The sequence below is a fragment of the Ceratotherium simum genome, unplaced genomic scaffold, assembly GCF_057802395.1.
Source record: "Ceratotherium simum simum isolate JZ-2026a unplaced genomic scaffold, ASM5780239v1 HiC_scaffold_43, whole genome shotgun sequence".
Lineage (NCBI taxonomy): Eukaryota > Metazoa > Chordata > Mammalia > Perissodactyla > Rhinocerotidae > Ceratotherium > Ceratotherium simum.
The window spans coordinates 6,770,626-6,798,089 of NW_028261259.1; positions in this window are offsets into that span (position 1 = coordinate 6,770,626).

The window sequence follows — 27,464 nt, forward strand, 5'->3', positions numbered from 1 at the left end:
CAGCGCAGTAGTCTTGCAAAATACAAACACATAATAGGGACAACAGTCCTCACATTTATAGATGGCCTTATAATATGCAAAGTTTCTTCCAAATCATGACTTTGGCCTCTGAGGAAACTATGTCTTAGAAAGGCTACCTGACTTGGCTATAACTTCACCAGGAGTAAGGGGTTAGCAGGGACCCATTGTGGATGGAAATCTGTCCAAGGCCTCACTGAGTTCCCCTCTCCCCTGCTGGGCAGGAGGATGTCCCGCTCTGCCTGGGAGACACCATCAAAGACACAAGAGAGCAAATTCTGGCCCAAGTCCACCTGGGGTTCTGAACAACAGGACTGAGACCCTAACCCAGTGCAGGTGGCTGACCTGGGACACACACGTGCCCACTGCCCAGCCCTCCCAGAGACTCTCAAATGACCTCCACAGTGTGGGTAGGAATAAACTGGGTCCCTCAGCTCACAGCACGAAGAGTAGACTCAGTCCAGCAGTCACAAGGGACAGCTGCATGGCTGGGTGGGGGACCCTACACCTGCTCCCTGCTCACCTGTCTGGCCCTGGGCTGACCTGGAGACAGGATCCTGCCCCTCCCTCATCTTCATAAAGGCCCCTCATTTTGACTTGTAGGTGGTGATTAAATCATTTTTGGGGGGGATCTTGTGAATTTATGTTCTTAATTTTGCATAATTAGCCATCATTACTCTTGGGTTTGATTTCTTCTGAGAAAGCTTATCTGGAAGGGAGAATGTTATCAGAATGGGAAGCAGTACACCTCTGTATTAAGAGCTAGCAAGATAAAGCAATGGCTTCCTTGTATGTACCCCCTACTCCCATGGTTTTTGCTGCCCCAGCCCCAAGGATCCTGGACCGGCACCCGTCACTCCAAGCTCCCCTGAGAGAGCTGGTCCTAGTCCAGGATCCAGCTCCAGCCTTTGGAGCTGATGTCGCCACCCCGCCCTTTCCTATCAGACCTCTTGAACTACAAGCAAAGTGTCCTGCCTGCTCTAAATGCCCCCACCAGTATGCCCATGGCTCCCACTGCAGACCCCTCACCCCTTGCAGGCTGAATTGATCTCCTTTCCCTCAAATATACCCTGGATCCTGTGTTCTGTATTCCCATCAGTGCCCCCAGTGACCCTGGGAGACCACATTGACCTTCATGTCTGCTACCCATACCACCAGGGCTGCTGGCCCCACACACGCCCCTAATCCACCTTCTCCCTCTATTACTGCTGCGCTTCCCCCGTTCCAGTATTGTGAGTACTGTGGTGACTGCACTGACTGACACACCCTGAGTGGTCTCTGTTTTCCCTGCCCCTCGTTCCTCCTCCATTCTGCTCCCAGAACTTTCTACCAAATGCAAATGGCATCATCTTGTTCCTGTGCATGTGTGGGTGCATTTGTGTGTTTGTGTGCATGTGGGTATGCCTGTGTACACTTGTCTCTCTGTGCATATGTTTCTTTCTATTTGTATGCAGCATGTGTACACGTGCATGTCTTTTGTGCCCACACATATCCATTTGTATGTGCGTAGACACATGTGTGCATGTGTGTCTTCCAAGTGTGTGCATGTGCAGAGTTGTGTATGTGTCTCTGTGCATATTGTGCTGCATATGTGTCTGTGTTTGAGTGCATGTGTATGTGTGTGCCAGTGCATGGCAGGGGGAAGGCTCCAGAACATTCCCACTGCTACCAAGTTCTTGTTCCAAGGGGTGCGTGAATCCAACTTTACCAGACCCCATAACTTTCTGTGAACCCTCTAGTCCCAACCATGCTGCACCCCTGCTGGGGTGCATCATACATATGGTAACCACAAAGCTCAGGGCTCTCTTTTTTGAGACGTCTTCCAGCTGCTCCTGAGGAGGGTCAGCCATCCTGTTGTGTCCCCCTTTGATGGCTCTTCACACACCAATGACTCCATCCATGACTGCTGTAGGCAGGAAGGTATATTTGCATTCTGTGTGCACTGCCCCACCCAGAGGCCCTTGGAATTGTTCATGTCAGAGAGACGGATCCTCACTGATTCTCTAACAACACTGCATGCAATGTCCTTCCCATCCAGTCAAGGACCAGAACCTCTGAATATGTTAGGTTTCAAGGCAAAGAGACGTGAAAGGGCTCATGGATTAAGGGACTGGTCAGCTCACCTAGAGATGGGAGCCATCCTCAATTGTCCAGGTGGGCCCAGAGTAATCATATTTCTTACAAGTGGAAGAGGGATGCAGGAGGGTCAGAGTAGAGAAGACGTGAGGACGGAGGCAGAGTCAGAGTGATGTGATGTGAGGAGGACTCTGCTGGACACTGCCAGCCTTGAAGTTGAAGGATGAGCCCAGGAGCTAAGGGATGCAGTGACCTCTAGAGGCTGGAAAAGGTGAGAAAATGGATCCTCCCCAGGGCCTCCAGAGGGAACCCTCATGAATTAGAAAAACAACACTGGTCTGTTGAAATTGGTGATTTGAGCAGCACCACTTCAGCTGAGACAAGAAGGTGTCCCATTGTCCAGCAGACAAGGAGGCAGGGCTGGTTTGCACAGAAAAGGTACAGGAGGTGTGTCTATGTGAAGATACCTGGCCCAGCCCCTGCAGGACCACAGGCAAGAGTTGTTCTCCAGTCTTCAAGTGGGCGTTTCAATGGGTTGTGATTCAGCCTGAGGTGGAGAACATTGCCCCTGGGCATGAGATTGGCCTGTGTGAGTGTGTGTGTGTGTAAGTTTCTTAGGACTGTTGTAACAAATCACCACAATGTTGGTGGTTTAAAATAACAGAAACATTCTCTCACGATTCTGAGACCAGGAGTCTGAAACCAAGGTGTTGTCAGGAAGCTGTGTTAACACAGTGCAGATCCCAATGAATGATACCTGTGGCCTCAGCCCCATGTTTGAAGGCCCAGGGTGGCCTACTGACTCGGCTCTTCCTAGGGTGGGGCAGGGGTGTCCCACTGCCCTCTGCTTCCTGCACATTCTCCAGGCCGATTGTCCAGATATTTGTGAATTCTTTGAACTACAAGATCATCTCCTTGTAGTTTATTTCTGCTTACATTAGCTAGAGTTTCCTCTGGTATTTGTAGTCAATTACCCTCATTGGTCCAGATGTTCATGAAGAAAAAATTCACGCCTGTGACCCTTGCACTTTGAGATCAATGGCAAAACTAGCTTTCCAGTGTCCTTGGACTGGGTCTGCCAGACAATAGGACAATGAAATGTACAGCTTGTGAAGGGAAATAGAAAACTCATGGAAGGTGCATTGAGAGCCTACAAAACTTGTGTGATCCAAAGAATTGCGACAGGGACTCAGACAAGTCCATGAATGAGCATGTACATTGCAGCATTATTCACAATAGTCAAAGGGTGGGAACAACCCAACTGTCTACCAACGGAAGAAAGGATAACCAAAGGTGGTCTCTCCATGCAATGGAATATCATTTAGCCATAAAGAGGAACGAAGATCTGACACACACTTATAACATGGATGAACCTTGACAACATCATGCTAGGTATTTTCATATTGTAGGATTCCGTTTATAAGAAATGTCTCGAAACAGCAAATCCATAGAGATAGGGAGTAGATTAGTGTTTGTCAGGGGGTGGGGTAGGGAGGGAGAAGTGAGAAGTGACCGCTAATAGGCAGGAGGAAGCTTTATAGGATGATGAAAGTATTCTGGATTAAGACAGTGGATGGAGGAGGTGTGGCCGGGGGCTGCGCCTCTCAGAAGGGGCAGTGGAGGAGTTGAGTGGAGTTTCTGAACTTGATGTGGAGCAAAAGTGCAGTGATCAGTGACCTTAGCTGGCCTAGTGGCCTTTGCAACCCCCACCTATGGCTGAGCCCCCTCAAGGCTGACCCGAGCATGGTTAGGTTTGAGGTCAGTGAGCCCCCACAGGGCCAGCTTCTTGGCTGTGGGTCATTTCCTTCTGCTGAGTTGGATGGCAGGGCCTTTGAAGTGCTGGGCAGACTCAAACTGAGTTCCTCTGGGAGGAGACCAGCGTGACTCCTGCTCCAGATGGTTCTTCCCAACACTTTCGTAACTAGACTTCAGTGGGCAGGCAGCTCGTATGTGCAGACCAGTTGCTCCTAGGCATAGTGACCATGAGTGGACATGCACCGCCCTCTTGACCAGCGTGTGAGCAGGAAGAAGTCTGGCATCACCCACCTGTGGAACGACTGAGATGAGGGGGGTCTCAGGGTGAGTAGCATTGAGAAGGGACAGCTGAGGGGAGGCAGTGACAGTCAGACTGGCCCCAGGACCAGCTGCAGCAGGTCGGGGCTGTGGTTTGACCACTGACCTCCCTCTTCTGAGTGTCCCCTCAGGAGGGACATTTCCTGGACCCGGAGAATCTGCTCCCAAAAGGTGAGCAGGGGCATTTACCTGCACACATGTCACGGCAGATGGGCTGTGTTGTCCTCACAGAGCACAGCTCAGAGCCTCTTCACAAGAGAGCTCGCCACTGAGCTGCAAGACGAGCAGCTGGATGAAGGCCACCAGTGGCAGTGCCCCAGGAGGTAGCACATGGGGAGATTTGGGGAGGAGGGCGCTGGGCTGGCCTTTCCACTCTGCAGGCTCCTCCAGGGGCAGCCATGCCTCCCACCTCCCTGCTGGGCCAGTGAGGCTCCTGGGAGGGTCTCCTGCCTCTTTGGGCTTCCTTCTACTTCATAGCAGGCATCAGCCCCCACACCCCTCTCGCTCTCCTACACAGCTCAGCAGCCACTTCCCAAAGGACCCAACTGAGTAAGAAACCAAAAAAAGGCGCCAGGAGTAGAAAGGGAGAAATAGAAATGTTGTGTCTGCAGGAAAGATGAACTCTACATGGTCAAACCCCTTGGGGTCCCAGTGTCTCCATGATGAGCTCTCTGGATGTCATGTGTGTTCCTGGAAAAAAGGCTTTGCTGTATTGCATGTGTAGGGAGTAGCTTGTTCTTGCAGACATAACGTGAATGTTCCAGTGTGGGAATGAAGAGTGCGGCCAAATGGGGCGGCCACAGAGCCTTCGGCCCCAGCATTTCAAAAGGCAAGCATATGCTTTGGTTCATACTTTTTCAAGCTGAGGGCCAAGTTGTCACTGCTAGAAAAAGTCCCACCCCAAAAATAGAGAGTATGGGCGTTGACACCAAGCAGGTCAAGAAAGAATTGGATGCCCATAGACAGCCCGTGCTAGCAGTGTGTCCTGTCCAGCCAGCAGGCTCAAAGCCCCACATCTTGGCATCTGGGTCCTCAGCCACTGGCAGCAAGTCTGGAATTTCTCAGGCCCGGCACTTGATCAAGACCCTGCAAAGATGAGACCCTCAGATATGGAAACCCGTGACCACAATTCCTACAGGGTTATTTTGTCACGTTGTTTTAATAATGCAGCACGTTAGCACCAAAAGTCTGTCTTATTTAAAGACATTTGGGGACAAATATTCTAAAGACTCAATCCATTCCTGAGAACTCCACTCTCTACTTTCCCACGCCTCCTGAGTGGTGCCTGCGATGGGTCTAAAGTATTGCTTAGCATCCTTTTCATCATTGCCCCTCTGGCACCTGCCACAGGCAGACACTCCATAGATGCAGGTGCACTGAATCCAGCCCAGCATCTCGTCTGGGGTGGGTAAAGACAACAGCAATCAGAAGAATAATAATAAGTGAGCATCGGCACATACTATGTCTTCCTGAGTCCCACTATCCAGGAGGCACTTGGCCCATGGTCACATAGCTGGTCGGGCCAGTCTGACTCCTAAGGCCCCAGCCTTGGCCCCTGCTCCCTGGGACTTCAGAGAGCCCAGAGCTGAATGGGAGTGAATGGGGTCACAGGAAGGGTGCTCTGGTGTTGCTGACACCGGCTAACCCAGCAATAGCTGTCATGCATCTCCAACATCCCCTCTCTTCTCAGGACTGCTTCACCATCCATTTGGTCTCAGTTGTAAAGATGAAATGTGTCTAGTCAGGAGCAATGAATGACAGATGGAAGATGTTATTTTCCCCCCCAAAACATCCTCTGTTCTTTTGGAATCCTTGCAGTGCAACTTGGACCAACAGGTTTGGGGAGCAGGTAAGCACCCCACTGGTTGCTGGTCTCCTCTTCCATCAGGCCGAGTGGAGGTGTTGGGGACGGGCTGGACAACACGTGGTGGGGGCCAGGGACTCTGACACCCACTGGGGCCTAGGAGCACCCTCCTTCACCGTGCATCCACACAGACCAAGGCAAGGAACTGCCCTTGAGGATGGTGTCCAAGTCTTCATGGCTGGTTTCTCCTAAATTTTAAATGGCTCCAGGGGCTCAAATCTTCCCCTGGTGGCCCTCCCATGCCAGGGTGCAGGGTTTTCCAGTCTGATGTCTACAGCCTGCAAGGCTGCGTTTGGGCTCTGGATGGTCACCTGGACGCCACAGAAGCAAGTAAATCCCAGAAGGAGGTGAGGAGCTGTAAGAACCAAGGCTATTTTTGTTCTGACATATTAATTTTGTAAACGTGTATGAGCTGTGCATTAGACACCAGCTTTTAGTTACCCTCATCTGATCTTTCCACGTTTTTCTCCCCTCCAGATAACTCTTGTGTTGTCAAGCTACCAGACCATAGTAGTGTGTTTCCTCCCTCCAGGAGAGGTTCCTCTGCTGTGGGGTCCCACCTTGCCTATGGGTTCAGAAGTCCAAAAGAGAGATTGTTTTTTGAGTGAGTTGTCAGTGTCTATGCATTCTGCCTCTGTCTTCCCTGGGCGAGGTTGAGCTGAGGCATGTGGATCATCCCTGGGGCTCAAAGTTCACAGAGACTGGTACCCGACACCTGTCCCAAGGCTCTAAAGGCAGAGACTGGCCAACTCCCAGGTCCTCAGGGCCACAGGGAGCTGTGTGAGGCTGTGCATGCTTCCCAAGCACCAGGTGTGAATGCTGGGAGGAGGCCCAGGCTGAGCTGTCTTCAGGGGGACTCTGCCTATGATGAGAGAGGACCTCAGAGGCCAGGCCTGAAGGGCTGTCACAAGCTGTCAGCTCAGAGCACCATCACCTCTGTCCGGGGCTTGAGGACAGAGAGCATCAGCTGGGGAGAGGTCTGAAGACCCACAAAAGCACTTCCTTAGAAATGGGGTAAGCATTTGGACCTCCACTGAGCCCAGTGGGCACCCAAAAGAAGAGTCAAGAAGGATTTTGCTTCTCTCTAGCCTTTCTTCTGTGGCCTGTGCTGGCCCCACAGGCTCATTAGGAAACCTGGTACGCATGGGTGAGGGACAAGTACAGCAGCTGCAGCAGCACTGGTCTTTCCTTCTGTCCTGCTCCCTGCCCTGCTCCTGCCCCTCTTGTAACAGGACTAATGGGGACAGACTGTTCTTCTGCTCCCTGGTGTGGGCATCGGCCTGGAATCATGTTTTAAACCTGTTACTTTCCCAGTAAATGACCAGGTTAAGTATCTGAAGAGGTTGGAAAGGACTAACGGCCAGACATAGTTGGGTATGAGCTTGGACTACTTCCTCTCTTCCTCCTGCAAAACTCACAGTGGTGGTCCCCAGGCTCACTGGCAGAGCCCAGGCAGGAGTCTCTGCAGGCTGGGGTGGGTGTCCACTACTCGCTCAAGGAGAAGGGTGGAAACCAGGTTGGCATCCAGGCAGGGTGAGCCACCAGCCAGATAGCCACCATGGACAGGCTGCTTAGAGCTAATGCACCGAAGGACGTGATCATAGAGCAGGGCGCCCTTGAAGACTCCAGGGAGGCAAGGCCAGCGTACGCTTCTCGTTGAGCTTCAGGTGCTGAGAAAGACAGGTGGATGGCACCCACAGATGCAGATGTGGCAAGAAAAATGAAGAGTCGAGAGCCAGGCAGGGCAGGGCACACTCAGAACTGCAGGACAAATTCCCTTTGATGCTACTACATGCAAAACAACATGTATCAGTTTCTCTGAGACCAAAACAAGCGAAATCAGATGTTCTGTGCTGCTGCGGCTCCAAAGACTCTCTGAGGCACCACATGTGAAATGTGGCCTACAAAAGGCTGCTGCTGGCCTTTTATAGGCCTCTCCAACCAAAAGTGAACTCGGGTCACCCATCATCATAGCTGCCATCCTGGGTGCTTGAGCCCACCTGGGGGACTGTGGGGGGAGGGAGGTACCCCAGTAGACAAGGAGGAAAGAAGGAAAAAACTCCACCCTAAATCTTGCAGTTCTGCCCAGAAACCAGTGCTGAAGTGACATTTCCCATGACCGGCTTGCACGTGCAGCCTCCACCCTTATGCCACACACACTCTGGGAAAAGAGGGGGTGTGCAATAGGAAGGTCCTTGCTGCTTGTTCTAAAACTGATCAAATCTCTGAAAGCACTTAGTGAAGACTAACTAACTGCTCTAAGATTTCTGATGGATTTTTCTTTATAGTTTCAATCTCTTTTGTGAAAAAATTCCTGATTTCATTGAATTGTCTGTTTTCTTATATTTCACTGAGCTTTTTTATGATAGCTATTTTGAATTCTCTGTCATTAAGGTTATACATTTCTGTGCTTTCAGCGTTGATTTCTGGGTGCTTGTCGTTTTCCTTTTGGTCTGGAGAGTTAATATATTTCTTGGAAATCTTTTCATGTCAGTACATGTGGATCTACCTTATTGTTTCTAATTGCTCTATAATATTCCACAGCATAGAATTACTATAATAGTTTTAGTGTAAAACTCATAGAAATACTGATATTTTTGAAATTTAATTTTTTTATAATATTTTCTTTTTTTTTAATAACGTTTGAGTGTGGTTTTTATTGTTTGCTTCCTTGAAGTTGGAATTTTCTTTTTCTTTCTGTGTTATGGTTCGTTTCAAGGAGGAACATGAAGCTTCTTTGGTCATCTTAAGCCAGGTATCTTCATTTATTTACTCGTATCTTTGCATAATCTAATTCCAAAGAAAAAAAATGGTTTTGTTTTGTTTTTTTGTGAGGATGATCAGCCGTGAGCTAACATCCATGCCAATCATCCTCTTTTTGCTGAGGAAGACTGGCCCTGAGCTAACATCCATGCCCATCTCCCTCCACTTTATGTGGGACACTGCCACAGCATGGCCTGAGAAGTGGTGCCTCAGTGTGCATCCGGGATCTGAACGCAGCAGCGGAGCGCACACACTTAACCACTATGCTGCGGTGCCGGCCCTGGGATAGTCTTCACTGTACACATACTTGTTCATTGAGACTTTTGAACTTTAAAATTATACCGCTTTTGATTGTTACAGTGTCTTTTCAAACAGAAACATCAATTTTAAGCAGTTTCTATAAGAAAGGAAGCAGATACCATCCCTACTGGGACTAAACACTGGTACGATTTGATTTAAGTTGCATGAGAAGTTGATGATTGTATCTAAAGAACCATTGTTGTTACTAAGATTATTACCACTACACTTACAACTCTGATAACGATACTAGTAGTATAGTAACAAAAATATTTATGAAGTAATTATGTGCCAAGCACTTAGCATAGTGACATCTCATATATCTAAATAGGCATTTTTACAATATCATCATTTACTTTCTCATTATTGATATTACACAATAATAGTCACGAATAGTCAAACCATGGTATAAGCAAAAGTTTAGAAACAAGCATTTGATTTACAAAAAGGAAGCTTTCCCATTCCTTTGGAGCTTCCTTAACCCTTCTTGAAGGAAGACAAATACATCCTCTTGTGGGTATCACCAGTACTGCTTCGACTGGCTGACATAATTAGCTGTGTGACTTTGGGATATTATTAAATGTGTTTCAGCCTGTTTCCTTACAGTAGAATGGAGACAATATTGCTTACCTTGTAGGAATGTTAGGGTGAAATGAGAAAATATACATAAAGTGCCTGAGAACTTTTAGGTATTTAAAGTGAGCAACTTGAATTTTACCCATGTATAGCAATGATTGTCAACTGGGTTGGAGGAGAGGACATGTTCTCCTATAGAAGCCTATCAGAATTTCTTTTAGTTTTTATTTTTTTGGTGAGGAAGACCGGCCATGCGCTAACATCCTTTGCCAACCTTCCTCTCTTTTTTTTGCTTGAGGAAAATTGGCCCTGAGCTAACATCTGTGCCCATCTTCCTCTATTTTGTATGTGGAATGCTGCCACAGCATGGCTTGATGAGTGGTGTGTGGGTCTGTGCCCGGGATCCGAACCTGCAAACCTGGTGCCACTGCAGCAGAGTATGCAAACCACTACACCACTAGTCATCAGAATTTCTGAGTGAGACCTTTTTAAAACCATATATGATCTCCCCCAAATGGACATTCTTTTCTCCTCTTTTTCTTTCCTCCCCCTCTCAACTCTTGAACTATGGCTATGTCAAACAACTTTTCCTGATGAAAGACTTTTATGTTGGGATAGAGTGGAAGAAAGCTTGAGAACTTTTGATAAAAGTTGTAGTTTCCAACTTCCCTGTATCAGATCACTTGGGGATCTTTATCTAAGCAGATTCCCTGGCTGAACTACCTAACAGAAGTTCTCAAACTCTAGTATGCATGCACAAGAAGTGCAACTTCCTTTGGATTGCTGATAGTGAAAGGGAGAAGGGAGGGGGAGAGAGGAGAGAGATGAGTTTTGTGTTTAAGAATGAAGAATCCAGTTGACTTTCTGTAAATTTTTCAGGGTCGCATTCTGCTTTACTATGTCTCCTTGTAACTAACTACTTGCATTTATGCATTGTGAAAGATTGGATCTGTGAAGAAAAAATCACAGGGACTGACGCCCTGTTAAGGGAAATGCTCCTGACTAATAATGCCAAAAACCACTCTCCTAAACAACTCCAAGAAGGTATAGTAGATTGATACTCCTTTTTCCCCTTTAGTAGTGCAAAGAGATGTTAGGCTCATTGAAATCTTAAAATCATGCAGAATTTCCCTGGGGATATAATAATGTTTTCGTGAATATAACTTTAATAATTCTCTTTGAGTTTAAGGAGTTTTACCCATTTATTTCTGATACACTTGTATCTGTTACCTCATAGGCCCTACGTTATATCACTGAACAGGTTGTGTGAAAGGTCGATAGAAAGAAGTCAGAAATAAGTGCCGTGGAATAGAGCAACGTACTTGTGGTTACTGGATAGTGTTCTAGATCACCACTGTCAAATAGAAATAAGATGCAAGCCACACATATAATTTTAACATATAATTTGAAACTTTCTATAGCCACATTAAAGTAAAACGAAAGGCAAAATAAATTTTAATAATTATTTTATTTAACCCAATATATCTAATATATTATTTCATCAGGTGCTCGATATAAAAAACGATTAATGAGATATTTTACTGTTGTTCCATACTAACTCGTAGGAATCCAGTGTATATTTTATACTTACTGCACATCTCATTTTGGACTAGCTACATTTCAAGGGCTCAACAGCCAGATGTGGTTAGTGTCTGTTCTATTGAAGAGCACAGGATTGATATTATTGAATAACAGCAATCTGCTGAGTGCTTATAACCTATAAAAGGGGCCACCCTTATAGGTATCAACAAATTCCAATTTTTCAAATGAATGTGACTACCAAAGGCAATACTTGGGTATATTCTCATATTTCAATCAATTTTTAAAATCTTTCTGAATCACCAAGGAAATGAACCTTGTCTTTGGGTCACTAATGTAATTTCTTAAATGAGATATGTTTTGTTCTTTGTGAAATAACTACACCTAAATGAATTTTTCTTAAGGTCCTTATTTTAAGTATGGCCAAAACTATGGCTAGGATTGAAAGTTTTACGTTTAGAGCAACATTGTTTTCTTGATTTGTTTGGCCTGTAGTCTGATAGAGCAATGTTACTTCTTATTTGGTAAGCTGTATAGAATTTAGATTATGACTGCTAAGTTTCCCCTTTAGCATTTTCAGCTGTCCCAGTAAGACATATGGAAACGATACAGATTCTAGAACGCTTGACTCTACTCTCTGCCAGTGAAATTATGCATATGGTAATATGCAGAAGGATTAACATCCAATATGAACCAGCTATTGAATTCAGAGGTTCTGTGGAGAATGCTTCAAACAGTCAATAAACTATGGATGGTTCTTAATACTGTGATGGCTAGAAGGTAATTTCAGTGTATTGTTACACGTAATAGATAAGTGTATAGCAGTGATTATATACAATAACCTAAACTTAATGGTTGAAAAAAATTGTTGAGTGTTTAACAATATAAATCTCCTCTGAAGACTACTAATTAAAGTCATTATAACTTTCAGAAAAAGCATAAATTTGATCTTAAGAAACAGAGAGAAACTATAAAGTATTTCCAACTTGAGAAACTTCTTTAAAAGTGAGTTCTCCTCTATAGGCATCTGTCATTTGTGGCTAATTGTGATTTAGATAACTGTTGTGTCTTGCATCATTGTGGTGGCTCCAAATTTTGCTGCACATTAAAATCACCTGGAGAGCTGTTAAAACTCTTGATCTCCAATTGTAACACATGCCAATTAAATCAGAATGTCTGCAGTTGGGAGTCAGGCATTAGTATTTTTTTTTAAGATTCCCCAGTTGATTCCATTATGCAGCAATGTTTAGAGAAGACTTGATTAATTATTTCTTCTTTAGTCAAATGGGTCTCTGCTGGTCCATAGATTGCATCAGGAACACCTGGTCAGCTCTGAAAACCAGGATACTGGGCTGGCCTTCCCTGAGATATCAGATGCTTAATGTTCAATCAAGTAATTTCGATGTGAAAAATAAAAGCATACACTTAAAAAATACTGTAAGAATTTTCATATTTTTAAACAAGGCAGTTTTGTAGTCTTCTAAGATTAAATACAACGGTCCTGTGTTCTTTTGTTTTGTTTTATTCTAAACTGAGGCTTTGGAATATTTTATGTGAGTAGGAAACTTCTAGGATTTCAAAAAAGTTTGAAATAAATGGTTTCTAACTAAATGCAGCACATATTCTTGGATCAGTTTTCAAAGGCTGGTCAAAACCTGCTGTGTTTACATAGCAACATGCTGTTTTTCGTCACATTCGTTGATGATGTAAACAAAATGTGTAACTATATTAGTAAATGTTAAGATCCATGTATTTTAAGTTAAGGTTACAAAATTAGTCACAATGTGATTTTTTTATTCAAGTGAAAACAGATGTGTGCAGCTATTTTTAATATTGGTTTATAAACATTCATATTCTTTATGAAATGAACTTGTAGTTTTTTTGTGTTTTCTTTCACTACTGTTCACCTGAAAGGAACAGTTCAAGGGACAGGAATCCAGGACTGTCTGGCTCAAGAGCCTACGTGTATCCATTTCTGTTAAGGCCACACACGTCAAATGGCCATACAAGGCTAGAGTCGGTTGAGAGCCTTAGGAATTGAGCAGAGGAAAATCGAAAATTGTAGTAGTTTCCCTGGAGCAGTTACTTAAACGATTTGATATTTAAAAAAATTGTAAAAGCAGAATAAAAATTTGAAGATATTTTTAAGTATTGATAAATTATCCTTCATCCCACTGTTTTAACAGTAAGTTACATTTTTTATACTTTCCCTCCATCTTTGCTTATGCATATATATTTTCACATAATGGAATTCATAATACCCTGTAGGGAGTCTGCTTTCTTTCATTTTACTTTATATGAAATTTTTTTTGCAAGTTGTTTACTTTTGATAATTATTTTATTGGCTTCCTAATGATCAAACTGATGTATCATAACCGTATAAGGTGCTATTACTAGACCGGAAGGTTGATGACTTTTTTCAGGATTACAATAGGCAATGTTATCAATTTAGGTATTTTTACTTTTTCTTTCTTTTGGATTACTCTTTTAGGATAAATTTTTGAGCCTGAGATTACTAAATTAAAAGATAGAATTTATTTTTAGCACTGTACATGTTGCAATTGGGGAAGATGCAGTAAAACTGAAAGGGAAGCAAACAAATCCACTCTCCTCCCGCTGCTCCCCCTGCAGCAAACCTCTCCCCAAACTAGTTGCTCAAACTTGAGAAACTGTCTCACGTTTTACCTTTTTGAGACACTAGTATCAGAGCCAAGCTTAGGCTATTCAGAAATTGACAAAATCACAATTTGGAGAGATCACGATTAACTACCTACCTTCGAGGAAGCTGAAGTGTACTTCGTGGCAAAGAATAACAATCTGGTGTTAGGAGGGACAGAAGGTGGATGAGCCTTGATGGAGCAGAAGTGACCGGGGCGGGAGCGCTCTAGAGGGTTGCTCTGGTTGAACTCGCTATCCGGGGAAGTCTGGAACATCCTGAGGTTCTGCGGCCACTCGTCAACCAGCCTTGTCGTCTGGCCGGGATCAGGCGTCTGGTAGTTCCCGCCTCCGTCTGTGCCACACCCGGGCCACCTTGAAGTTCGGAAACATGAGCTGAGCGGCACTGATGGGCGCTCTGGGAAGAACCCAGCAAGGCTTTCTTTTCTCATGGTCTACAGACCTAAAGAATGAGACTGCGAGTTTCCAAGGAAACGGATGCACGGGTTAAGTCGCCGGTTTCAAAATCTCAAAACGGAGAAGACTTTTCCTTTAAACCCTGCGGTCTGCGAGCGTCCCTCACTCTTTAAGCGTTCTCCTCCGGGCCACGAAATACTTTGCGTTGGTTTTTATTGCGGAGGCTTCCCTCGGGGCCAGGGTTCTCGCCCCCTAACCTCACGCCGGGATTGGTGGCTTGGTTTCTGGTCTGGCGTGTGATTGGGTGCTGGGAGTCGAGGGGGCAGGAGGCAAGAATTCGTCCGCGAGAGCGCTTGTGCAGGGCCTGGAGAGAGCGAAGGAGGAAGCCGGTGAGGCGCCGGAGTCCACGCTCGGCCAGGGAGTGGCAGCCCGGTGAGGAGGCGAGAAGTTTGGGGCCTCTCCTCTCTGCCAGGCTCTGCAGTGTGTGCTGTCAGATAACATTTCCTTTTCTCCCGGGACTCGGAGCCCAGGCAGCGCTGCCTCTGTTTTCCTCAGAACAGGCCAGCCTGTCTCTAGTGGGGCGGTGCGCAGCCTGCCCGAAGGGAGCCTTCTGCTCTCGTCTGGCCGCCATGCGGGCCGTCGGGGTGACCGCTTCCCCGGGCCTCGGGGGTCTGAGCACGCGGAGGCCTTAGGGAGCCTGTCCCGACCCCTGGGGAGAGGGCCTGGGCCCCCTTGGGCCCCGCTGACTCATGGCGGCGGGGACGATGGCGGGAGGCGGATTGGGGCTCGTCCTTTATCCCCTGGGGGATTGCGGCGACTGCGGGCAGGATGGATTTCTAGGCTGTATCTGAGGAACTAGCCGGCGTTGCGTTATTGGCTGGGGTGAAGGGGTGAGAGTCCACCAAATCTCTTCTCAAGAGTTGCACAGATAGAATCACAGAATATAAGAACTGGGAAATACCTTAGAATAGTGGTTCTTAGCTTGTTTTGGAACACATAGGCTAGGGGTCAGGGTATAATTGGCTTCATAAGCTGTTGAATTGCTCTTTTAACCATCCCTCCATCCCCAGGTCGAATTTGCCCTTTTTTTTCACTATTGCAAGGAAGTCCTCAGTTGATAACAGTGCATATCAGTCTCCCCTCTGTTTTCAGTTATTTTATTAGGATATAGTTCTGGGAATGAGAAATCCACGGACTTTCTCTTCAGAGAAACGCAGATCATGTACCAAGACTTATGCACGCAATAGCAAGAGAGCACAGTCCCTGACTTCCGTCTCTGGATCCTAGATTAAGCATAGGTGGTTTAGAAGAGGTGGGGATTAAAGTAGATCACCTCCTCTGTGTCAAGTACTGGAGTTTAGGCGCATTCTATCCATTACCTTACTTAACTCTTAACTCAATGCCTGGCTAATTTTTGTCAAAACTCTATCAGGTGGATAATCTTATCTCCATTGCACAGATGAAGAAGCAGACTGAGGTTCAGTGATTCACACAGTGGGACTCACACTTAGGCTTGCTTTACTCCAAAGCCCATCTTCTTTTCATTATACCCTTCTGACCTTTAAATCAGAATTATCAAGCATCTACTGAGTGCCAAGGCATTGTCTCCATTACAACAGTTTTTCAATTAGGGATTATTACATATAAGGATCTTAGTCTAGAGAAGTGAAGACATGATCAAGGAAACACATCTGAGTTGTGGGAACCTGATCTAGAACTCGTACTTCTACCTCCTGGTCCACAGCTTTGGCAGAGTAGGGATAAAAATCCAGATTTGTCAGATTCCGTGACATGTTCTCAACCACTGTGATGGTTAAGATTAGGAAATTCTTTTACTTGCATTTGTTTTGTTTATACATTTAGGAATCCCCTTTTTATTTCTAGACTTCTGTCCTAGTCTAGTTGGGTATCTGGTTTTCTTTGAATGGCATTGTTTCAGTCTTGATTTTCGTTTCTGCTGCAGTTAGGAATCTAAGTAAACAGGAAAGCATGACTCTTCAATATGGTCTGAATGTACAGTTGGTGGGGTGAAGATGAAATTTCCTTGTAAAGCTTGTCCATCATATCTTGCTATAATGAATTCTGCAAGTATTTTTCAGCAGTTAAGACTTCATTAAGGTAAAGATGCTGATAATTCATGACGTATACTGAATCTGTGACTACATTCATTTTCTCAGATAGTAAATGGATTGAAAATATTTGCTGGGTTCATGGAAGAACATGTAACCTTTCGAAAAAGAATCCTGATCTCTATAAACTGTATATGGTTAGGAGGCAAAGGAGAATATTCTGAAAACTATTCTCAGCTCATTTGGCACTTCTATTTACGGAATTACTACCTTCTACAAAGTATTTACTGTCTTTTACACGGAATACTATATTTCTCACCATATTTTTGAGATATTTCAATCATATAGAAAATTAAAAGACAAATGAGTAAGCCAACTTTCCAGAGTTGTTCAATCTTAATATTTTCCATATTTACTTTATGCCTTGTTTGCAAGTAACATTACTAGTATGCTGAATTTATTCTTTTTCTTTCCTAGACGTGTTGTTATACTTTTGTTACATATGTATGTATCTGTAAACAATATAGAGCATTACTTTACCTGTTTTTAAACTTTGTAAAATGATATGATACTGTACCTATATTTGTTCAGAAGTGTTTTTAGTTGCTTAACATTTTTTTTAAGAAGTAGCCTTATTGATTGTTCATCTATTTTAATTGCTGTGTAGTATTCCATTGCATGAATATACCAGAATATTTTTATCCATTTTCCTTTTGATAGACATTTAAGTTGTTTACATTCTTTTGCAATTCTAAACAATGCTGCTATGAACATTCTTATGCATGTTTCCTTATGTTCCTGTGGGAAAGGTTTTGGATATATATATAGGACTGGACTTCCTGGTGTTGGGTATCTTCAACTTTGCTAGAAATTGTTAATTTCTGTCCAAAGTGGTGGTAGCGATTTACACTCCCCCTAGCAGTATCCTCCATTAAGTTTTCATCCAAGATATTAGTGTACTCTAGTTTTACAGAAATGAAGGTGCTTGCATCATTAAGGCACAAATTGCTTTGTTCATTTCTTTTATGCCTATATGTTTTTAAGTCCAACATAATTTTAGGGAGAAAGATAAAGGCATAAGGTCTAGATTGAACTAAATACTAATTCTCCCTTCTGCTATTGTTATGTTCCCTCAAGTACAACCTTACTTCTTGTTGTGTTTGTACTTGTGATGGAGACAGACCCTAATGAAGTAAATTGTTTACTGATTTTTTTTTTATTGTTTTTGTGTTGATAGATTGTCCGAGGATTAAAAAGTAAGCAGCATTGTTTGTTGGAGAGCCCTACAGAAAGTGGGAAAAGCTTAGTCTTACTTTGTGCTGCTTTAGCGTGGCCACAGTCTCTTCTTCGTGGTGAGTATTTGGTTGATATATTCAGCTTGATTATTGGGACTTGAAAAAATATAATAAAATACTTTTTATCCAGAATGATTCATTTAAAGAAATAGCAGTAACTAAGAATATACTTTTGGTCTTTCTTTTAATCCTCCCTGCTTGATATTTTAATAAGTCTCAATATAAACGAATACTCAAGTGGTTGTGCCTTTATTACATTATTAATCTTTGACTATTATCTTTTTGTAAGTTATGCACATTGATGATAACTTCTCTATAAATGTCTCTGACATCATAAGTGTTTCTCTCCTGTCCTAATTTGATGCTACAGATAGGGTGACCAACTTGTCCAGATTTGCAAGGTACTTTCCCAGGTTTAGCACTGAAAATCTTACAGCCTGGGAAACCTCCCAATCCTGGGCAAATTCGAGTGGTTGCTCACTGTAGCTGCAGAGGATGATTAATGTTTATTTAATTAGAAATATTATAAATAGAGGTTCTTTCACTTTTAGGGAAGCCAGTGGATGAAAGCTTAAGCAAAAAAGCTGAAGTACTATTGTCAGGTTGTACGTGCCATTCAAAGAATTTTACAAACGATGGCGAGGACCGAGGAACTTCACGTCATTTCAACAGTCCAAGTACACCACCATCTGAAAGAAATGGCACTTCATCACCTTGTCAAAGTAGGTTATATTTTTGCCTGGGTCTGTAGGTATGTGTAATAGGAAACTACATTACTGTTATGAGACCTAATTTGATAAATTTGATGAGCATAATTGGTTAGGTACCTCCATCTAACTTCTCTGGAATTATTTTTAGATAACACAAGAGTGGTCAAAAATCCTTGGACTACTTTATTCTTGGCTTGGCTTTTAATTGATTTGGACATTTTGCCAGCTTAAATTATTTTTTGAAGCAGGCAAGGCAAAATAAATGATATTCAGAAATTGATATTATTTGTAGGCAAGATTGTTAATTATAGGTTAGAATTTTAGAAAACATTGATTTGTATTGTAAGACAAAATCTAGTTAGCCTCATTCATTCTTGATATGTTTGCATGAACTTCTGAAGCCAGTATCCTGAATGAGGATGAGATATGTTTTAGGTATGATACTTGACTAGTTCTAATTAGGTTTATTTAAGAGAAATATATTAAGAATAACATAAGACTATTCATTTTTAAAAAATATTTCAATGGCTTTGACTATATGGAAAAGATTGATCGTTATTTGCCTAAGCCAGAAACCTAGGAGACATCCTGTACACGTTGCTCTACATTATTTCTCCGTGCAAATCTCTATCTCCATTGACAACTCCCTGGTCCAAACTACCGTCTCTTGTTTAGCGCATGCAATAACTTCTTTTCCTGCTTTCACTCATGCCATTCTTTAACTAATCACTGGCAGGGAGAAAAGAGGTGGCCATGACTGAATTAAGTCTCAAGAGTATCCACTTCCTAAAATCAAGAATGGAGTCATCTTGCTCTAAAGCACATGACTATGTGTGGAGGAGGGTGGCTGCTGGAACCCAAGTGTGATTCTGTTAGGAGTGAGGAAGAGGAGATGGAATAGTTTCTGGAGAGGTGAGCAATAGTGTTGTCTACACTGTTTTGACCCTTAGCCCTTTTGACTTTCTTTCCATTCCTTCAAAGGGTCATGCTTTCTTCTGCCTCAGAGCCTTTGGTTGTGTTAGTGTCTCTTCTGAAGAAAGTTACATCTTCAACTTGTTATCCTCCTCTTCCATTAGGTGTTGCTTAAATGTCACTTCCTTGAGGGAGCCATACTGACCTTTCCGTTAGATCATATTTGGTTTCCCTGTTATTTTGTGTCATCTTACTGTGTTTGTCTCCTTGACAGCACTTGTCTGTGAAGTTTTTATTATCCATGTGTCTGTGTGCATCTTTTATTAATCTCTGCTTCCCCTAGCAGACTGTGTTCTCCATGAGGTCAGGAACCATGTCAGTTTGCTTACCATTGTAACCCTGGAACCTAGCAGAGTGCTTGGCATATAGTAGGTGCTAGATAAATATTTGTTGTGTGAATGAATGGAGTTGATTTTGAGCTAATTATAAGAACTCTGGTTTACAATATTTATATACAACCTGTATTATTTTTAGAAAAGCTTTATTGAAATATACTTGAGAAAACAAACTGCATTTATTTAAATGGTATGCTTTGATAAGTTATGACCTCCACCATAAGGTGTACCTCCATGAAACTTTCAGTAAGTGTCAAGATAGTGAACATATCCATTATCTTCCAAAGTTTTCTCATGCACCTTTGTTATCCCTCCTTCCCACCCCTCTGTGACTTACTCTCCCCAAAGAACCACTGATTTGCTTTCTATCACTATAGATTAGTTTGCATTTTCGAGAGTTTATATAAATGGAATCAGACAATTTGTACACTGATTTTGTCTAGCTTCTGTCACTTAACATAATTCTTTTGAAATTCACGCATGTTGTGTATATCAATAGTTTGTTCCTTTGTGTTGCTGAGTAATGTTCTGTTCTGTGGATATACTACAAATTGTTTATCCAGTCAGGTGTTGATGCATATGTGAGTTGTTTCTAGTTTTGGGCTATTACAAATAAAGCTGCTATGAACATTTGTATGTAAGTCTTTGTTATGGACATGTGCTTTCCTTTTTATCGGCAAATACCTAAGAGTGGAGTGAGTGGCTCACTTATGTTTAACTCCTTAAGGAACTTCCAAACTGTTTCCCAAAGTGTTTATACATTATATCATTTTACATTCCCACCAGCAGTGTCCGAGAGTTCCCATTTCTCTACATCTTTGCTTACACTTGGTAAGGTCAGTCTTGTCAGCCATTCTAATAGGCATGTAGTGTGGTATCTCATTGTGGTTTTAATCAGCATTTCCCTGATAACTTATGATGTTGAGCATCTTTTCGTGTGCTTATTAGACATCTGTATGTCTTCTCTGATAAAATGTCTGTTCGAATCTTTTGCCTGTTTTTTTTCCTTATTGTTAAGTTTTGAGAGTTCTTTATATATTTTGAATACAAGTGTTTTTCTATCAAATATAGTTTTAGGTTTTACCGTTAAGTCTAAAATCCATTTCGAGTTATTTTTGGTATATGGTGTGAGGTATGGATCCAAGTTCATTTATTTTGCCTATGGATATCTCATTGTTCAGCACCATTTATTGAAAAGGCTATCCTTTATCCACTGCATTGCCTTTGTTCCTTGGTAAAAAATCAGTTGTCAATATATACACAACTTGCATTTTAACCTCATTGTGAGTTTGGGCTGTTTAGAATAGTCTCTTGAAGCATCAGATGTGATAAATCAGGGTTGTATTCTTTATATTTTTAAGCAAATTCTTTAGTAAGATATAAGCTAAATACAGAAAAGCATACAAATCCTAAGTGTATAGCTGGATGAATTTTCACAAAGTAAACACACTCGTGTATCTACCACCTAGATAAAAATAGGACATTCCCAACACCCTACAGCCCCTTCTCATGCTCTTTTCTAGTCACTATCCTTTCTCTCCACAGGTATTGGCAAGCTTCCCTTCTGTCACCATTGATGAGTTTTGCCTCTTTATAGAAATGGAGTGATATCTGTACTCTTGAGTCTGCGTACTTTTGCTTAACATTGGATTTTGGGGATTCATTTGTGTTGTTGCATATAGTAGTAGTTCTTGTTGTGGTATATTATTTCCTTCTATGAACATATCACAGTTTATTAATCCATTCTGCAGTTATTAGACATTTGGATGGTTTCTCCTTCAGGCTTTTAATGCGTTTATGAATATTCTTGTTCATTCTTTTGCAAATAGGTCAGTATTTTCTGTTGGATATAACCCTAGGAATGGCATTGCTGGTCATAGTGTATGGATATGTTCAGCTATAGTAGAGACTGCCAACATTTTCCAAAGTGGTTGAACCAGTTTGTGCAACCCCTTCACTACATCCAGTAGTATATGAGAATTACGTTATTCAGCATTCTTGTTAACACTTGATATGTCTAGTTTTCTAAAATTTTAGCCATTCTGGTGCATGGATGGTGTTCTCGTGAGTTTGAATTGGTATTTCTCTGGTGACTAGTGAGGTTGAGAATCTTCATATATGTTTATTGGTCATTTAAATATTCCTTTTAGTGAATTGCCTATTCAGATTGCCCATATTTCTATTGGGTTGTTTCTTGCTGATTTCTATGAGTTTTTTTTTTTTTAATATCTTCTGGCTATGTCTTGTTTCTTTATAACTTTGTATTTTAAAGACTTAACCCCTCCAACAAGCTTCCTGCAAATGTCCCTGCTATAGAGAACAGGAATATAAGCCTTTTGGTCCATGCAAATAATATGATTTATTTTCAATGAATTGGGGTAAATCTCATTTGGCACATGGCAGTTCAGTTTTTCTAAAATTAAATTATTGTTTTTGGTAGATGTTCCCTGCCCTTTAATGACCCATGCAAATTTGCCCCTTAATTTATTTGGGACAGGGTTTCTCAAAAATGACACTATTAAAATTTGAATGGGATAAATCTTTGTTGTGGCAGCTGTCCTGTGCACTGTGGGATGCTTAGCAGCATCTCCCAGGCCTCAACTCACTAGACGCCAGTAGGACCTATGCCCCACTTTGTGACAACCAAAAATGTTTCCAGACGTTGCTGAATGTCCCTGGGGTGGGAGGTGGGGGTGTTAAAATTGTCCCAGTTGAGAACCACTGATCTAGATTTGTTTTGTGGGTATTTTACCAGTTTGCCAGGAAATTATAGAGCTCAAAATTACGTGTGTTTTCTAAAATACATATGGAAATACAAAGGACTAAGAATAGCCAAGATATTTTTTAAGCAGCAGGTCAAGGTGAGAAGACTTGATCTATGAGAATTCCTGATTTATTATATATAAAGCTATAGTAACTAAAGCACTTTGGTATTAGCACAGTGTTAGACCAGTGGAAAACAGTAGAGAACCCAAATCCAGTTCCACGTGTATCCAGAAACTTGATTTCTTTTAATAGAAGTGCTCTTACAGAGCAGAGGGCAAAGGAGGGGCGTTTCTTTAAGTGGTCCTGGGACTATTAGATATCAGTATGGAAAAAATTCAAATTGGAACCCTACTTTACTCTGTACACAAAAATCCATTCCAGGTAGATTAAAGACCTAGGCATGAAAGGCAAAACTATTAAGATGTTAGAATATAGTGGTTTTCAAATGATGTTCTTAAGAGTCTTAGAAAAAACATGGCTTGTAGTGGGAAGGGGACAGTGGATCAGGGAAGTTCTAGGTCTTGCGTGCTCTTTTGGACATTTTAAACGCTATTTCTTAAAAAACTGTAGTCCTCCTCAGAAAAGGCTTGAAAACCGGTGCTGTGTGGCATAGAAAGCCTTCTGTGTTTGTGCAGACTCAAACTTATTTTTTTTTTTTGAAAATAGTATTGGACTTGCTTATAGGGCTTTCTCCCCTAGTAGTCTGTAAATCCTTCAAGACCAGGGACTGGTTTTTTTTCATTGTTTTTCCATGGGGTATGGAATTATATGGACTCAATAAAATAAATGCTTGTTAAATGAATTCAAGCACTCGGAGTGTAGGGAGCGTATAGAGAAGAGCAGAGAGGAAGGAAGGTACTTTGAAGAACACTCTCATTTACAGAAAGGGAGAAACCAATGTATTGGAATAGTTAAGAACCGTGTTACAGACATTAAGGAAAAAGCAAATGCATTTATTCTATTGCAAGAATACAGAGTGTTATGTTTGGCTGTATACCTAGAGGTTATGCTTATGGATTTTAGAATCAGACAGCAGGAGTCAGTCATATCTAGGCTCTGCTTCTTACTAGCTAAACAATATTGGGCATGAACTTGACTTCTTTAAAACCCAGTATTCACACTTATAAAATGGGAATAATGTTATTTGGTGATTTAAGAGGTCACTGATGACCTTGAGATAGAGCTTTCCGGATTGTGGGATTAAAAGATAGATTATAGGAGCTTGATTCTACTATATTGTTAAGCCTAAAGAACATTGAGAAGCTTAGTAGGAAACAAACATTGAGGCACTGTAAAGAACGATTTTTATAGAAATGAAATACATTTTCTTAAGAGAATCTTACAGTTATATTTTTTAAGCCACGTTATTGGGAGTGGTCTACAAAAGCATAAAGCTACAATTGGACTTTCCTGTTGAAAGTATATTTCTCAAAATGTTTGCTATCTCTTTGTTAAGGTAAACTGAGTGGTAAAGTGCTTTTAAACATGTTGAGCATTTCATGTTTTAAAGTATGTTATGAAATTTTTAGAAATAAATCATACATCTTGATTACAATTTTTTTTTAGAAAAATTTCCTGGAGCAACCCCTGATGGCCTAGCGGTTAAAGTTTGGCATGCTCTGCTTCAGCGTTCCAGGTTCAGTTCCCAGGAGCGAACTACACCACTCGTCTCTCATTGACTATGCTGTGGAGGTGGCTCATGTAGAAGAAATAGAAGGATTTACACGTAGAATATAGAACTATGTACTGGGGCTTTGGGAAGAGAGAAAGAAGAGAGGCAGATTGACAACAGACGTTAGCTCAGGGCAAATCTTTCCAAGCAGGGAAAAAAAAAGAAAAAGAAAAATTGCCTAAGTGTAAGTTATTTATACTCATTTTTTATGACTTCTTATATAAGACTCGCCTGAAAAAAACTATACTGGCTGCAAACCTATCTGCCAATAAACAGGTATCCATATGGAGAGATGAAAATGGTGATTTTCAAGTAGAGAAGAATTCAACCCTTATAAACTACACAGCAGGTAAACAGAATTTGTTGGCAGTGAAATATTCCCGTTAGTTCTATTAGAACAAGGTAGCCAAGCATCAATCAAGATTTCAGTGGTGCTTGTAGAGATTAGTTGGTTCATGTCACAGACGTAAATTGTAAATTATTGTAACTTCATTTTGTATATTTACTCATTACAAAGGAGTTTATTATTATACTAGATTATTGAGGCTAACATCATTAAAATGAAACTGCATGATGCTTTCATATATAAGATGAATTTGACAGTAAACTATTTACTTAAGGCATATACTGATAGTATAGCTACTTTGTACTTTAAATTCTTCTGTTGTTTTGATCTAATAATGGCATTTTGGGGGGTCAAAATACCTTTTTTTAGAAACTTTGATACAACCATATTCTGTCTTCAAAATCTTACTTCAAATAAAGAAATAGAGGCAAGTTGGAAGTAAAAGCATGGAATACATAAACAAAATAATAAGGGAATTATGGTGCCAGTTATCAATGGATTGCCCCTGTGTAACAACATCAGAGTGTTGCCCTCTGTTGTCTGTTCTGCAATAATGGAGCTGCACCCAGTAGACATTTCTCTTTTGCACCTGGCAGGGCTTAAGCTTTTTCAGAGAATGTTTAGGTCAAAGGACCTTCCTTCCTAATTCCAGGGTGCTTCCATTCTTTTCTTTTTCTTTCTCCTGCAGTACAACCAGCAGTGGTAAAATTCAGGGGTGTCTACACGGACTCCTCCACAGTGGGTGATCCACAGTGGATTCACTGGATCCCCTTGGATGACTTAATAAGGAGAATGAGTGGTACTGCTGCAAGTGGAATCCCAGTGAATCCAGTAGGCATCCCAGCCTCAGCCTACCTGCCCCTGGGAGGGGACAGGGCTTTCCTGTTTGCCAGTCTCAGCCTGCTGTTCCCTACCTGCTGAGCTCTGCCCTGACCAGGGACTGGTACTGGCCTTGGGAAACATGACAATCTTCTCCACCATCCTTGTGCTGCAAACATTCCTTCTCCAACAAGGCCTGAAGGCAGCCTTGGCGAGGGGGTCCTCTCCCAATATTGTTTCTTTCTTAACTACTCTACTGTAATTCTGGGCTATTCTCTATAGTTCCCTTTAAAGGTTAATGGTTAATTGTTCCTTATATAAACTGTCCCTGCTCAATCTATTGGTTGGTTTCCGTGTCCTGATTGAACACTGATTCTTATCATTATATATTATTTTATAGGGTATTAGTGCTAAGGGGAAAAATGAAAGGGGAACAAGTTGGATAGGGAGTGTCAGGACAAGAGGATAGTTTATATTTTAAACGACACTGTCAATACAGCCTCACCAACATGACATTTGAACGCAGAATTAAATATAGTGAAGAAGATGAAGCATGAAATCATCATGTGGAATGGGATTCCAAGTGGAAGGAACATAGAGTGCAAGTCTACAGGTGGGAGAGTGCCTGACATGTACCAGGAGCATAATGCAGGGCAGAAGTACAGGGGATGACTGGCCAAACATTATGTTAGAGAGAGTGTGGGACCAACTGTATGGGGCTTGAGGTCCAGCATAAGGACTTGAACTTTCCCCCTGAGATAAATGGAGAGCCCCTGGAGAGATTTCACAATGTCAGGGTGTGACATCTGGTTTTAAAGGGTCACTCCAATTGGTGCATTGGGGATAGATTGCAGGTCAAATATAGAGGCAGAGTAACCAGTTAGAAGGATACAGTGATAATCCCCAGGGTGTGGACTTACATACCCACCGCAAGCAAAGAAAAAACTAGTCCAAATACGTGATATGATTATTTCGCTAATGATCAGTCTACGTATGCAGTGGGTGAAAGTCCACAAGGCCAGAGATAAGCAACCTTCATGTAAAGATAAATTCTGAGGAACTGTGTGTCACACCACCTGCAACAACCACAGATTCTAGAATTATTTGAGATGCCAAGACAATGAGGAGGGAATAATCTTTTCAACAAGTAGTGCTGGGACAGGTGGATATCCACATGTGAAAGAATAAAGGTGAACCCCTACCTCACACCATATACCAAAATGTTACATCTTCTTACCACCAAAGATGTAAATGTAAGACCTAAAACTATAAAACTCTTGGAAGAAAACATGGCCCTGGATTAGGCAATGTTTTTGTAATTATGGCACCCAACACATAAGCAACCAAAGGGAAAACAGATCAATTCAACTTCATCAAAAGTAAAACTTGAGTGCGTTGAAAGACACGATCAAGAAAGTGAAAAGACGACACACAGAAGGGGAGAATATGTTTACAGATCTTTACATATCTGATAAGGGTCTACTATTGAGAATATATAATAGATTCTCACCTCTCAACGATAAAATACAAATAGCACAATGAAAAATGGGCAATGCATTTGGATAGGCATTTCTCCGCAAGAAATATATGCCTGCCTGGTGCTGTGCTGTCCCTGCCTGAGGCTGCAGTTCCTGTGCTGGCCATCAGGTGGCAGCCTCCTGTGTCAGTGGTGCCCACTGAGCTTTGCTGGAGCAATTGGAGAAAGGAGGAGTCATGCAGAATTCATGCTGACCCTCCGCCTGCCTCAGGACCCACTTGCACTTCCTATTACTAGTGTTCCTCTTCACCATCTGAGAGAAGCAAAAGTAGGAAGGAGGGATCCAAGATGCCCTTAGTTGTTCATTCAGCAGCTACGTGCCAAACCCTCACCCTGGGCCAGGAGCCCTGGTGGGCCCACGGGTAGTGCTGAAATCTACCCAGTGTTCCCTGCCCACCAGGAGCTCAGTCTGGAGGCAGATGGACAAAAGCACAAAATTAGAGACACGTGAAAGAGAAGAGCATGGCCTCACCCCACGCCTGCACTTTGCGAGCGCAGCCAGGCCAGGTGTAAGAAACGCTCTGTGGAGTCAGAAGTGCCGAGACAGGCAGATGGCACCACAGCCCCTCTTTTTATAAGTAATCTCAGATTGAACTTTACAGGCCTCTCAAGACCAGGAATGTCAAGCCAAAGATTTTGTCATCAGCCTTTGCCTGAAATACCTA